The sequence below is a fragment of the Python bivittatus genome, unplaced genomic scaffold, assembly GCF_059951505.1.
Source record: "Python bivittatus isolate LINGU-HERP-01145 unplaced genomic scaffold, Pbiv_v1 ctg000080_np1212, whole genome shotgun sequence".
Classification (NCBI taxonomy): Eukaryota; Metazoa; Chordata; class Lepidosauria; order Squamata; family Pythonidae; genus Python; species Python bivittatus.
In genome coordinates, this window is record NW_028277035.1 from 80,939,770 (window position 1) to 80,953,528 (window position 13,759).

At 37.4% G+C, this 13,759-nt stretch overlaps 1 protein-coding gene across 6 annotated transcripts in view; it reads right to left on the bottom strand.

Moving 5' to 3' along the window:
- The window catches only part of ATXN7 (ataxin 7), a 129,156-nt gene that overhangs the window by 68,465 nt on the left and 46,932 nt on the right, over positions 1-13,759 (bottom strand). The window lies entirely within an intron of this gene.

Genomic DNA, 13,759 nt, shown 5'->3' on the forward strand with positions numbered 1-13,759 from the left:
TGGAGCCCATCCTCTAAGTCAGTCAATTAAACCTAGCCATCAGCTGTATCTAGATAGGCTATGCCCAATATTTGAGTGTGCGTTACAGATTTCAAGCACCATATCTCCCAGTATCATTGGTATCCTTGACCCTGTAAGAAAGTTTGAGAACTTCTTCAGATACCAGCCTAATAAGTAGTTATCTTCCTCTAAGCAAATAGCTACCAGTCATCTGCCTTAATTCTCAAGTATGCTAGGAATTTCTTCTCTTTCTGGGAGATTTTTTATAAATACCTTTATAATCCTTTATCATCTATAGTTATAACCTGTCACCCTGTCTTCCTATTTTGAATTACCACATAGTGCCAGATAAAAATTGATGCCCTTTTTTTGAGCTTCTCTATGTCTGTACAAGTATATTTTCTAAAGTAATCAAACCATTATAACTTATTCAGTAGCTGCAGCATTACTATGTAGTTTCAGTTTGAAGAAGACATCTAATTTTCAGTACTGTTGAAAATGTACTTTTTTTTTAGCTTACAGACCTAATTTATTTTAGAAGGCTAAATCTTACAACAACCTATATACTGTATGTCATGCAGTTTTGAACTATGCTACTTGCAAACATACTTGTCTTGCACTTAAAGCTTATGCAAAAGGTGATACTAGTGACACTGTTTAAAATAATAATTTAGTTCATGTCTGCATAACTAGTAGTACAGCTTACAGTGCAGTCAAACCAGTTTGGCTGGCCCTTTCAGACTTTGTTCCATAAAGTAGTATTCCACATACCTCACACTTCCAAGACATAGAGCATTAGTCCCATGAAACTGTTCACAGCAGAAATCCAAGAAAGCATAACTTATGATCCTTATCATTAACCCTCTACATCTTCCCATGAAATTTTGTTAAACCTAAAGTTGCTATCATTACCCTATGTCAGGTAATAAAATTTCAGCTATTCCAGTAGCTCAAAACTTCATTTATGGAGTGCTCTTTTTAGAAAGGCTGACTTGTAGTCAATATCATGGTTGTTTCAGCACAAGAAGAACATGGTTTTTTTTCTTTACAATTGAGAGTTTTCCGAACTTTGCTCTGTTACACCCGTTTTATGAATTGCCTCAGTTTTATTATGTTGATTCTGTTTTGTGCTGTTTTAATCATCACTTCTTACTTTTTATGATTTTGTATTTAAGTGTTAATGTATCTATATTCGACCCACTGCACTTAGATTATTAGATTGTTTAACATCTAATAAAACAGACACCTTTATAAAAATAGTGAAGTCTCAACTACAGAATCCTATTTAATTCCCTACCAGAATTTTACATTTAATTTCATTTATTAATAGGATAGAAAACTGAATGGGAGGAGGGGTGATTTATCTGTTCTACATATATTCTAGTAAAGTGGTACCTCTAGTTACGAATGCCCCTACTTACGAATTTTTCGAGATACAACCAGCTCAGGCCCCAAAAATTTACCTCGAATTGCGAACTCGCCTCGACTTACGAACCGGATCCGCGGCAATTTTCCGCCCCTGACACGTGGTCCGCGGCCATTTTTCCGCCCCGACACGTGGTCCACGGCCATTTTTCCGCCCCGACACGTAGTCCGCGGCCATTTTTCCACCCTGCCGCGTGCTCCACGGCCGTTTTTCCGCCCCTGCCGCGTGGTCCGCGGACGCCGGAACAGATTAACGATAATTACATTGAACCTTATGGGAAAATTTGCCTCGTGTTGCGACCAATTCGAGTTGCAACCAGAGTCACGGAACGGATTAAATTCGTAACTCGTTGTTCCACTGTACTAATATCAAAGACAATCAAAAGCTGCCCCTAAGTTTAGTAAAGATGCACAAATGCTAAATTTACAATGCAATTCATCATCATCATCATCATCATCATCCAGAAACAAATTTAATTTAAACCAAGTTAATGTTTTTCATTGTGTATGAGTGTGTACAGATTTGCACATACACCATACAGTACTTCACTGAAAGAGCATTAGAATTTAACCCCTTTTTAATGCTGCACAATATTGGCAAATACTGTAACTAAAACTTTAAGTGTTCTTTTGTGTAATAAAATGGTGATAAAAAGAAAATATCCAGTTTAAATGAACATGAAAAAGTGAAATAACAGTTAACCTTCCTTTAAAACTGCCCTTCTGAGTGACTAGAATTGGTGGGTAGACATGCACATTTAGAGGTTATTATATCTACACAGTACATACCTGTACATACTTGTGGATAAGCTGAGAATTTTAGGTTCAAAAATACACCCCCAAAATTGCATTCATCTTACTCGCGGATGGGCTTATCTGTGAGAATATCTGGTAATACTTTTTAAAAGTACCAGTATATAATTGCAAATATGACCATCCATGGATAAGTTGATTCTCAAATTTTTAACAAAACTACCATGAAAAATCCATCACCTGCAGATAAGCCAATTGTGAAAACTGAAACACAGAAAATTTTAAGAACTGGCTTATCCATAGTGGGGTGCATTTTTCATGGTAGTTTGGTTAAAAATCCAAGGGTTGGCTTATCCATGAGTATATATGGTACAGTGGAACCTTGGGTTACGAATGCTTCTGTTCACGAACTTTTCGGGTGACGACCAGCTCTGGCCACAAAATTTTGCTTCGGTTCGCGAACTCCGCCTCCGGTTACGAACAGGATACGCGGCCATTTTCCCTCCCGTGACACGGTCTGCAGCCATTTTTCCGCCCCTGACACGTGGTCCGTGGCCATTTTTCCACCCCTGACACGTGGTCCGCGGCCATTTTCCGCCCCTGACAGGTGGTCCGCGGCCATTTTTCCGCCCGACACATGGTCCGGGGCCATTTTTCCACCAGACACGTGGTCCCCAGCCATTTTCCGCCCCGGACACGTGGTCGTAGGGAGGGGGACTCTCCCTCCAAGCAATAGCGCCTCCCTGTCCTCCATGCCAGAACGGATTAACGGTAATTACATTGAACCTTATGGGAAAATTTGCTTCAGGTTGCGACCAATTCGGGTCACGACCAGAGTCACAGAACGAATTAAGTTCGTAAACCGAGGTTCCACTGTATTTACTTATTCATTTTATTGTTAAATTTGTACATTACCAAACCTATTCAGATTTAGGGAGGCTTACAAGAGCAATAATTAAAATGCCCACAGTACACCTACCATTATGAACAAAATAAAACATTCAAAAAGTACAAAACAAGAAATTGTCGACCGTACACTATACAGGTAATTCTTGGTTAATGATGGTAATTGGGACTGGAATTTCTGTCACTAAGTGATGTGGCTGTAAAGTGCTACATCATGTGACCACATTGCTTAGTGACAGCAATTGTGCCACTCCCTGTTGCCATCATTAAATGAGGATCACAGATTGTTAAGCAAGTCTCGGTGCATTAGGAATAGGCCAGCAAGATGCAGCATGAGTGCAGCGGGGCTGGGAGTGGCTGCTACTGGGCAGGGGAGGGCATGCTAGTGGTGCATGAGGTACGGTGTGAGTGGCTGCTGCCAGGCAGGGGAGGTTGTGTTGGTGACCCGCGCAGTGCGAGTGTGGCTGAGGGTAGTTGATGCCAGGTGGAGGAGCGTGCATGGGTGGCCCATGACTTGTGGTGTGAGCATGGCAGGGGTTAGTCTAATATCCGAAAGGGGGCTGTTCTGTAACTTTGGTATTGTAACAGAAAACATCATTTCCTAGCCTTAGCTCCTTTATCTCACAGAAATTCAAGATTACCAAGGTTTTCTCTCATGATCAGAATGCCTTCTGCTTTTAATTTATTGTAGAAATGTAGATTCTTTTTCTTTTTACAAATGTTCTTAACTTTTAAGATAAACTACAAATAACATAACTACATCACACAAATTGTGTTAAAAAAGCTTATAAATTTGTATTTACAGTGGGGCAAAAAAGTATTTAGTCAGCCACCAATTGTGCAAATTCTCCCACTTAAAAAGATGAGAGACGCCTGTAATTTTCATCATAGGTATACCTCAACTATGAGAGACAAAATGGGGGAAAAAATCCAGAAAATCACATTGTCTGATTTTTAAAGAATTTATTTGAAAATCATGGTGGAAAATAAGTATTTGGTCAATATCAAAAGTTCATCTCAATACTTTGTTATATATCCTTTGTTGGCAATGACAGAGGTCAAATGTTTTCTGTAAGTCTTCACAAGGTTTTCACACACTGTTGCTGGTATTGTGGCCCATTCCTCCATGCAGATCTCCTCTAGAGCAGTGATGTTTTGGGGCTGTCGCTGGGCAACACGGACTTTCAACTCCCTCCAAAGGTTTTCCATGGGGTTGAGATCTGGAGACTGGCTAGGCCACTCCAGGACCTTGAAATGCTTCTTACGAAGCCACTCCTTCGTTGCCCGGGCGGTGTGTTTGGGATCATTGTCATGCTGAAAGACCCAGCCATGTTTCATCTTCAGTGCCCTTGCTGATAGAAGGAGGTGTTCACTCAAAATCTCACGATACATGGCCCCATTCATTCTTTCCTTTACGCGGATCAGTCGTCCTGGTCCCTTTGCAGAAAAACAGCCCCAAAGCATGATGTTTCCACCCCATGCTTCACAGTAGGTATGGTGTTCTTTGGATGCAACTCAGCATTCTCTCTCCTCCAAACACGACGAGTTGAGTTTAGACCAAAACGTTCTACTTTGGTTTCATCTGACCATATGACATTCTCCCAATCCTCTTCTGGATCATCCAAATGCTCTCTAGCAAACTTCAGATGGGCCCGGACATATACTAGCTTAAGCAGGGGGACACATCTGGCACTGCAGGATTTGAGTCCCTGGCGGCATAGTGTGTTACTGATGGTAGCCTTTGTTATTTTGGTCCCAGCTCTCTGCAGGTCATTCACTAGGTCCCCCCGTGTGGTTCTGGGATTTTTGCTCACCATTCTTGTGATCATTTTGACCCCATGGGGTGAGATCTTGCGTGGAGCCCCAGATCGAGGGAGATTATCAGTGGTCTTGTATGTCTTCCATTTTCTAATTATTGCTCCCACAGTTGATTTCTTCACACCAAGCTGCTTGCCTATTGCAGATTCAGTCTTCCCAGCCTGGTGCGGGTCTACAATTTTGTTTCTGGTGTCCTTCGACAGCTCTTTGGTCTTGGCCATAGTGGAGTTTGGAGTGTGACTCTTTGAGGTTGTGGACAGGTGTCTTTTATACTGATAACAAGGTCAAACAGGTGCCATTACTACAGGTAACGAGTGGAGGACAGAGGAGCCTCTTAAAGAAGTAGTTACAGGTCTGTGAGAGCCAGACATCTTGCTTGTTTGTAGGTGACCAAATACTTATTTTCCACCATGATTTGCAAATAAATTCTTTAAAAATCAGACAGTGTGATTTTCTGGATTTTTTTCTCATTTTGTCTCTCATAGTTGAGGTATACCTATGATGAAAATTACAGGCCTCTCTCATCTTTTTAAGTGGGAGAACTTGCACAATTAATTGGTGGCTGACTAAATACTTTTTTGCCCCACTGTAAATTCGAAAAACAGGAAATGTATTTATTTTACCCATTTTGTTAAGCCAGTTATAATAAAACAAAAGGCCATATAGCCTTTAAATACAAATGAATTTAAAATGGCACAAGCTTTCAGAGTAGATGCTACTTAATCGTGTATCTATCCAAATACAGTTCATGAAATCGTCAACTTTAGACTGCTCCGGATTCTTCATTATATTGACTCTGATGTTCTTAATGAATAACACACAGACAAAATATCCTAAAATGTACTGAGGATTTCAGTGAATTGAGACAAATGAAAATGGTCTTTACATCTATTTTTCAAACCAAGCAATTTAAGAATCAATTCATTATGTTATTTTTATCAAGTTATTTAATCAGTCCCACTTGCTTTAAAAAAGAAACCTCCAAAAGTTATTACCAAATTGCAATTTAAATATGGTAAGATAGGAAATTATTAAAGATATGATTGGAGAATAATCTTAATAAAGATTACATGTAAATGAAATAGTCTACTTTCTGTTCTGGCTTCACTCATTGCGTTTTGGTGTGTGGCCTCTGGCACATGTTCAAAGGTCAACTGGAGTCCTCTAAATTAAAAAAGTGAATCTCTCTGCCACCAGAATGAGTCTTTCTAGTACCTTTCCAAGAACGTGTCAATGCAGTATATCAGCATAGAACATATTTATCAGGGGTCCCTCTCAGCATTCTTATCAATCTAGAAGCATGCCATAGACCAAGAGTAGGACACCAAATTTGGCTTAAAAATTGGATAGCATTCCTTCTCCCCCCTCCCCCAGCAAGTTGGAGAACCTTAGGAATTGTCTACAATGAGGGAATAGTGTTCCTCTTTCCAAAGCTCTGCCATTTTGAGCCTCTGACTCCTAGGATGTATTTCTCTATGCTTCCAGTGCTTTATTTCACTAGAGGAAGGAATGATATCAGTGCATATACAAGGAAGCATTTTTTGAGTGCTCAGCACTCAGGAATCCTTGCCTGCAGAATACCTTTTTCCATGTAGAAGAGGTAGATATGCAATTGGATGCTCATAAAGTTTCTAAACATTATATAGGAACATTTTCTTTAGTGCAAACAAACTGAGAGTGATCTGGAAAGTGAGAGAAGTAATTGGAACATTAGATGGGGAATGTGCATGGGCCATATTTAGTGCACCGGCCAAAGGTTCTTCAAGACTGCCTGCAATGATTAAATGAGACATGCTTGTCATGCATAAACTTCCTTTATCAACACAAATAAAATAAAAGAATGAAAGTCTACTTACAGCAATCTCAGAATATGCCATTTTAAAAGTAAGGGCTCAGATTTAAAAAGGCATAAATAGTCAAGAAAGATAACACCAGCCAAACTGTAAGCAGGATGTCATTTCCAAAAAAGCACTCCTCAAAATAGTTAAGCACCTCATTTCATCTTAGACCTGGAAGGCAGCATATGCAAAAGATCTTAAGAACTGAACATCTCTGGAAAAAGGTGATTTTTCATGTAGCCTGATTCGCTGTGGTTTAGGTTTTACAACAAGATGGCAACCCCCAAAAGCCTTTTTTACTGGCAACCTCCTCACCCCCCACCAACATATTACTCAGAGTTGCAATTTCCCTTTTCAGAGAAAATACATGCATATATACAGTACGTATCAGAGGTACGTAGTCAGGATACTCTCCTTAGAGGTAAGCAACACTACTCAAACACAGCACACACACCCTCTCAAATTACAATTTGGGGTAATAAAAAGAAAAGGAAACACAGCTAGGAAGTATAGTCAGTTTAATCCAACATCATGCATTATACCTCTTCATACTTTTTTATCTTTGCAAACCATCCTTACTTTCATCATATCACTTTATATATTGTCTTTTGTGTTTTAAGACACTGAACTCTACCATGACACCACAGTTTAATTTTAAAAAGTTTAGCTTTAGTCTAGGCCTCACACAGCAAGCACACAAGAACTAGAATATACCACCACTGCCACCAAATGCCTATGGAAATTCCATCACTTTCCACATCCATGAGGTCACTGGGTCTGGGGTCCACCTTAAAAGTACAGCCTCTAGTCATCAAAATGTTGTCTTTTCAGATGTTAACAGTATGAACAAGAATTTAAACAAGAGTTGTAGTTCAGTATATTTTAGGAATGGTTGGATTAAAGGCACCTGATTAACAGGCTCAGATTGTGGCATAAATATTACTGAGAAACTGGAATGATTCTAGGCATTAACTAAATGCTTTCACTGCAGGCATACTACCATTAGATTATTTTTAGCTAGCATGCTTTCTTCCTCCAACAATGCAACTGTTTCAGGTTACTTTTTCAATGCCGCTATCAGCATTTCTGCCAAATCAAAATACTTTTATCTTGCCCAAGGTGTAGTTTTGTTCTGGTTAATTTGTGACAAGCTAATCTAAGAAGGAGGCCACAAACTGCATGTAGACTAGATTCTTTTCTAAAGATTTCAAGTGAAAAGCACAGCATCAGGGTATCATACGTATTATAGTAAGCCAATTACTGTGTCATGTAGGATCTATGCCACATCAATTCTAGAAAAGGCATGGGTGAATCCCATTCTCAAAACTGAGTCCAAAGACCTTTTCATTGCCACATATAATTACACTACCTTACATTTGCAACCTGGTGGTTATGAAGCAATTTAAACGTACTATAAATCAGAGGTTCTCAAACTGTGGATCATGATGTCCTGGGAGGGATGAGCAAGTTTAGGGGCACAATCTGGAGGCAGGTTGCATCTGCAAAGTAGAAGGGATACTAGAATTTGCTACTGTTGTCTTGGAGCAAGCCAACAGCAAGCATATCCAAATAAAGCATGGAGCGAGTTCTATCAGGGTTCCAGCTTTGTGTTCAGAAGTCTCATGATTTGCACTTAAAAGTTGGAATCATTGTCTAACTCCTACTCTGGCTTGACAAGCCAGTTGTGTGGTTGTAAAAGAAAATCAGAGGGACTGGAGCGCAGCCTTAAAAGGCTCCAGCTTTCCATGTTCAAACTTCCTAGCTTGCACATGCAGTGCTGGATCACTGTCAGAATTTGTCTTGCCAAGACAAAACCTGCAGAGAGTGATGACAGAGCTCCACCTTTGGGTGAGCAAGTCTCATGGCATGTACACTCAGCACCTGGAGCACTGTCAGAATTTGCTCCTGTTCTGCACTGACAAGCTGGTAGCAAAGTCAGAATTTACTATAGCTGCTGCTATAAAGAACAAATATTAACCCCATCCCCAAATGTGGAATGAGAAATAAGTGGCTGCTTCAAAAATAAAACCAAGATAAGCAAGCTCATCCTTCCCACTAAAAAATTGGTTTTAAATGTAATTATTTTATGGAAAGTATTGTTTATCTCCAAAGAGAAGATATTATTCCATAAATTTGCAAGGTCCTATCATTGTTTTGTTTTATATACAGATTAAAATTTAATTATTAAAGTGGTATATTTATCTTTTGCCAAACCCACCTTAGTGAAATCATTTGTTTTATCCGTGGGAGATGATTGGGGGGAGGGGGGGTAAATTTTATAAATTCATTTATCAGATTAAAGCAAAATTTCAAAAACTCTGCAATACACCAAAAAAATTGATAAGGCTCTACTAAGCACATACCTTTAAAATCTACATAAATACATACATATACATACTGCTTATGAAAAAGTATTTGCTCCCTTTCAAATTTTTTGAAGTTTTGCCACTGAAAGTTATTAGAGCTTCACATGGGCCACAATGATGTACAAAAGCCTGACTTCAATGTACGCTTCATTTATTTCATAAACAAAATAATCCAACATGCAATACACTAGTGTGAACAAGTATTATTTTTTCACTGAACTGTAGTTTTAATGTATGAAGATATAATCATCAAGCATTTTATCCATTAAGGATACTACTGTTGGTATATGCATGATTATTTCAAAATGAAAAAACGGAGTTTTATTAAGTCAAAATTAGGTCATTATTTGAGAGAGTTTCTACAAAAACATCAGATCCATGCTGTGCAGCAATATGTAAACTAAAAATGGTCTTAATAGTCACTTTTGAGAGTGGCACTCATCCATATTATCTTCATCACTCTATGTAAAACTGATTTGTTATACATGCTTGTAGTTAATGTGCTGACACTAGTAACTTATTTTCTAAAGCCTATTCTAAATTTAGTTGGCTTACAACGAAAGAAGGTATATAACAAAAGAGTATGTGTCTAGTAACTTCTGCATTTAATTTTTCCCTTGCCACTGTTTATCTTCTGGGAATCCTCAGCTCTATACCTTGCAATAATTTTGCTCCATATTCAAGCACCCTAATATATTATTTCTAGTAGGTCTTTTGATATCAGTTATGAAAAACATGAATAGGAAGAAAAACATGTTCCTCATGTCTGCTTGTGGGTTTCTTTTTGGCATCCAGTTAACCACTGAAGGCCAAAATAGTTTTTCTTTTGTTTTTAAATATGTTACTAGTGGTTTTTAGCTAAAGAGGGAAACATGATAGCCAACAGCTGGAAGCCTATCCAATGCGGCTTCCTGCTAAATATGATTTTAAGCAAGTTTATTATATAATAACTTTCTGGAGTTAAGAATGCTCAAGATATACAAAAAACATAGAATGAATATCTAAATCATCTCATGTATTTTTCAAAGAAAATGTTCATACAGAATCCCGTAGTTTAGACCAAAAAAAAAAAAAAAAAGGCAAAAAATGCTGCCAAGCATCTACTACTTCTTGGCTTGTAAAATGTTACATGTCTGTTTCTTCCAAAGGGAGAGAGAAGAGATGCTGCTTTGACATACACAGCATCAACGGCTAATGGCTCTTCCCTTTAATAGGTTAAAAAAACTGCAGAATCAAAACCAGGGCATTGAGAAAGTAACAGTACTCTCTCTTAGAGAATTACCTCCTGTTCAGAAAGATTTTATTTAATAATTTTCTAACACAAATCTAATAAACCCTAACAAACATTTTTATCAACTGTTATGTACTATTAACTCCTAGAATATTATATGGCCTAACAACTCTGCCTCCCGCATAGCATACCTAACTAAATTCAAAATATCTAAACACAGAAGGGCCTTTACTCTGGCACGATGTTATGCCCTCCCCACAGCTGTCTTTGAAGGCCAATACAGGAAGATTCCTTACTCAGAGAGACAATGCCCCTGTGACTGGATGCACAGAAACAAGAGAGCATGTGCTTTCTCCACTGTCTGTACTACAGAGATGTTCACACTAGCCTCATCTCACCATTACTACATAAATATCCAGGGTGCACAAGACAATTTTATATGCCCCTGTTACTTTCAGATACCAACCCTGCCACAACATACAATACTGCCAGGTTCTGTGCAGCAGTGCTCAAAATTTGTCAGACGATGGCTTGTGCTTGGGGCTCAACTTTATAAACTAAATCTAATGAGCACCTACTTGGTCATATTAGAGTGTTTGTAACAATATCATCTCCTATATACTAAATTTTTATGCTCCCCTACCCCTTCTTTTAGATTAAAAACTAAAAAAATATATAAAAATGATAATTTATATACGTTATACCTTCTAACTTTTTAAAATTCTTTTTATATTTTAATAATAATTTATTGAAGTTTTCATTTTCACTCTAGATGTATATTTTAGATCCTTTATGGTTCTTTTTAATGAGTTACCTCACCCTCCTTATGCTGGTCTAGGACCATAATAAAGATTTGATTTGATATGGCCTAACAACTGTTTTGTGTTTACATAATTTCTACTTATCTTTATATAGCAGCTATCCTCAGCTAGTTTCTAGACAGGCATTATGAGAGTTATCTAACACATTAGGAGAACACAGGATGAAAAAGGTTCTAGAACAATCACAGAGGATATCTAAACTTATTTAGATATCAAAGGCATTTATTAAGAACTAAGACAAGGAGCATAGGCTTGAAAATTTATCCAACTTGTCAATTTCTGATTGAATTGTTGTTACTCTTGTACAGCAAGGCTCACATTTATGCTCAAAACAAGTTTTGCTGGCAACTGAAGTCTCTCTTTTGGACCTCCAACCACTCACAGACACAGTTGCATTTCCAGGACACAAGTCACACACTTCCATGGAATCCTTATAGAAGAACCTTGAGAATCGACCCTCACTTACAGGTCCAATTAGCTGAAAGTAGTAATTTTATCTGCTGTTAACTTGTCAAACTGAAAAGGAACAATGCAATTAGATGGAAAGCATTGCTTGATATTCTGTCTGTCTGAAAAGCCAGTTTAATCTTACTTCTAAAAACAATACTGATTCTATCCCATTCTGCTGCTGAACTACTTCTCCCACAGACTCATTTGTGATACGACAGCAAAAATGTGTTTCTGATAACTAGAGTACTTCATAAGAGTAAAATATATAATTTGTAAAGAAAACCCCTTTCCTTTAAATAATGGTAAATACTGAATACCATGTTTCAGAGAGAAAACAGTGAAGGGGAACTTTTTTTGTTGAGAAAGGAGGATATAACTATTGCTTTGCAGAGAGGTCTGTATTTGGAAAGATTTAAATGCATTTATTCTTAGCCCAAATGAAAGCAAACTGGTTAGAATGCAAATATTCTAGTATATAACAAATTGTAAAATTTGTAATAATGAAACCATGTGATAACTAATAGGCTTGTCCATGATCTATTTTGCATCTTAGCTTTTCAGAGGATGAAGAAGAAATATCAAATATCAAGAAGGCAACAAGTGTACAGTTACATATCAAAAATATCAAGAGACCATCTAATTATAATTATAACCCTTGAAGAGGCTGCAAATATAAGCAAATGATATATATTTATGTTTTTAAAAAGAGTATGTAATTTCAGTTCTATACATTTGAAAGCATGGCTCCTATCTCCACTGTGTACCTAGTCTTAACCTGTTCTTAATTAAGAGGGGAAAGATATCTACTTGTTCAACAAACTAAGGAACTATGCAAAGCAATACATGTACCTTTCTGTAATGTCTTTTTACCTCTCTCTAGCACAGAACAAAGATTTCAGGTAACATTTCAAGAGGTATAAAAGTCAACAACATTTTCATAAATTTATAGGACAGCTATATATCCTTAATCATTTTATAATTTCTTGGAATCATAAACAAAGATTTAAAAAATAAAAATTCACTGTGGAAAAACATTGAATAACTGCTAAACTAGCATGCAAAGTCTAAAAAAGATGTAAAATTCAACAAGCACTAACACCACAAAAGATCCATTCAACAGAGTTGCAAATACATTTTTGATGTACATAAGATGAAGTTATAAGAGAAATAAAAAAAAAAAATTAGTTACTGCAATGCCACTCAACTCTACTTATTAAATCTGGCTAGGAAATATCTCCCCACATATACCCAGCCCAAAAAACATAAGTAAGTAAAATATTACGTAGTGGTGAAAGTGAGTGGCATTGGAGAGATCTAGGTTTAAGTCTTCTCTTAATCACTGAACCTCACTGGGTGACTTTGAGCCAGTCACTCTCAGCCCAACCTATCTCAGAGGGTTGTTGTATGGGGAAAATGGGAAGGAGTGTTACATACATCACCTTAAGCTCCTGAACAAAAGGTGGGATATACTGCTAATACATAAATAAAGCCCATAACGGGAAAGGATGAGTAGCTCAAACATCTTCATGAAGACATCAGTCTATAGATTAATTAAAACTTCAGATATACTGCAAAATTAAAATCCCACATTATACAGAAACCACCAGTATATCATAATCCCCTTATATAAGGCTCTGGTGTGATTACACTTGGAAACCTATTAATCATTCTTCTATTTCATCCTCCTGATTCCATTCCTCTATTCCATCCTTTGGATCATATTAGTTGTCTTTTTTAACACATTTTTCAGCTCTGTATTATTACTTTTCATATATAAAAATGAAAAGTAATAATACAGTAAAAAAGTAATAATAATACAGAGCTCAAAAATGCGTAAAAAAGGCAACTAACATGATCAGAGGATGGAATAAAAATAAAAGACTGCAATGCATGGAGCTTTTTAATGCAGAACAAAGGTAAGTGGAAAAATGACAGAGGCATATAAAGTTGATAGAGAGATTTTTCCCCACTTTTAACTTTCTACGAATTAAAATGAATCAATGCACTAATAGGAAATCTAAAACTGACATTTTCCCATATATCAAAGTTATAATGTGGAACCCATAACTGAAATATGAGGTAATGATTGTCAGCTTAGGTTGCTGAGAGAACTAAAAAAGTACATAGAAAGCGATGCTGTCAATATCTATT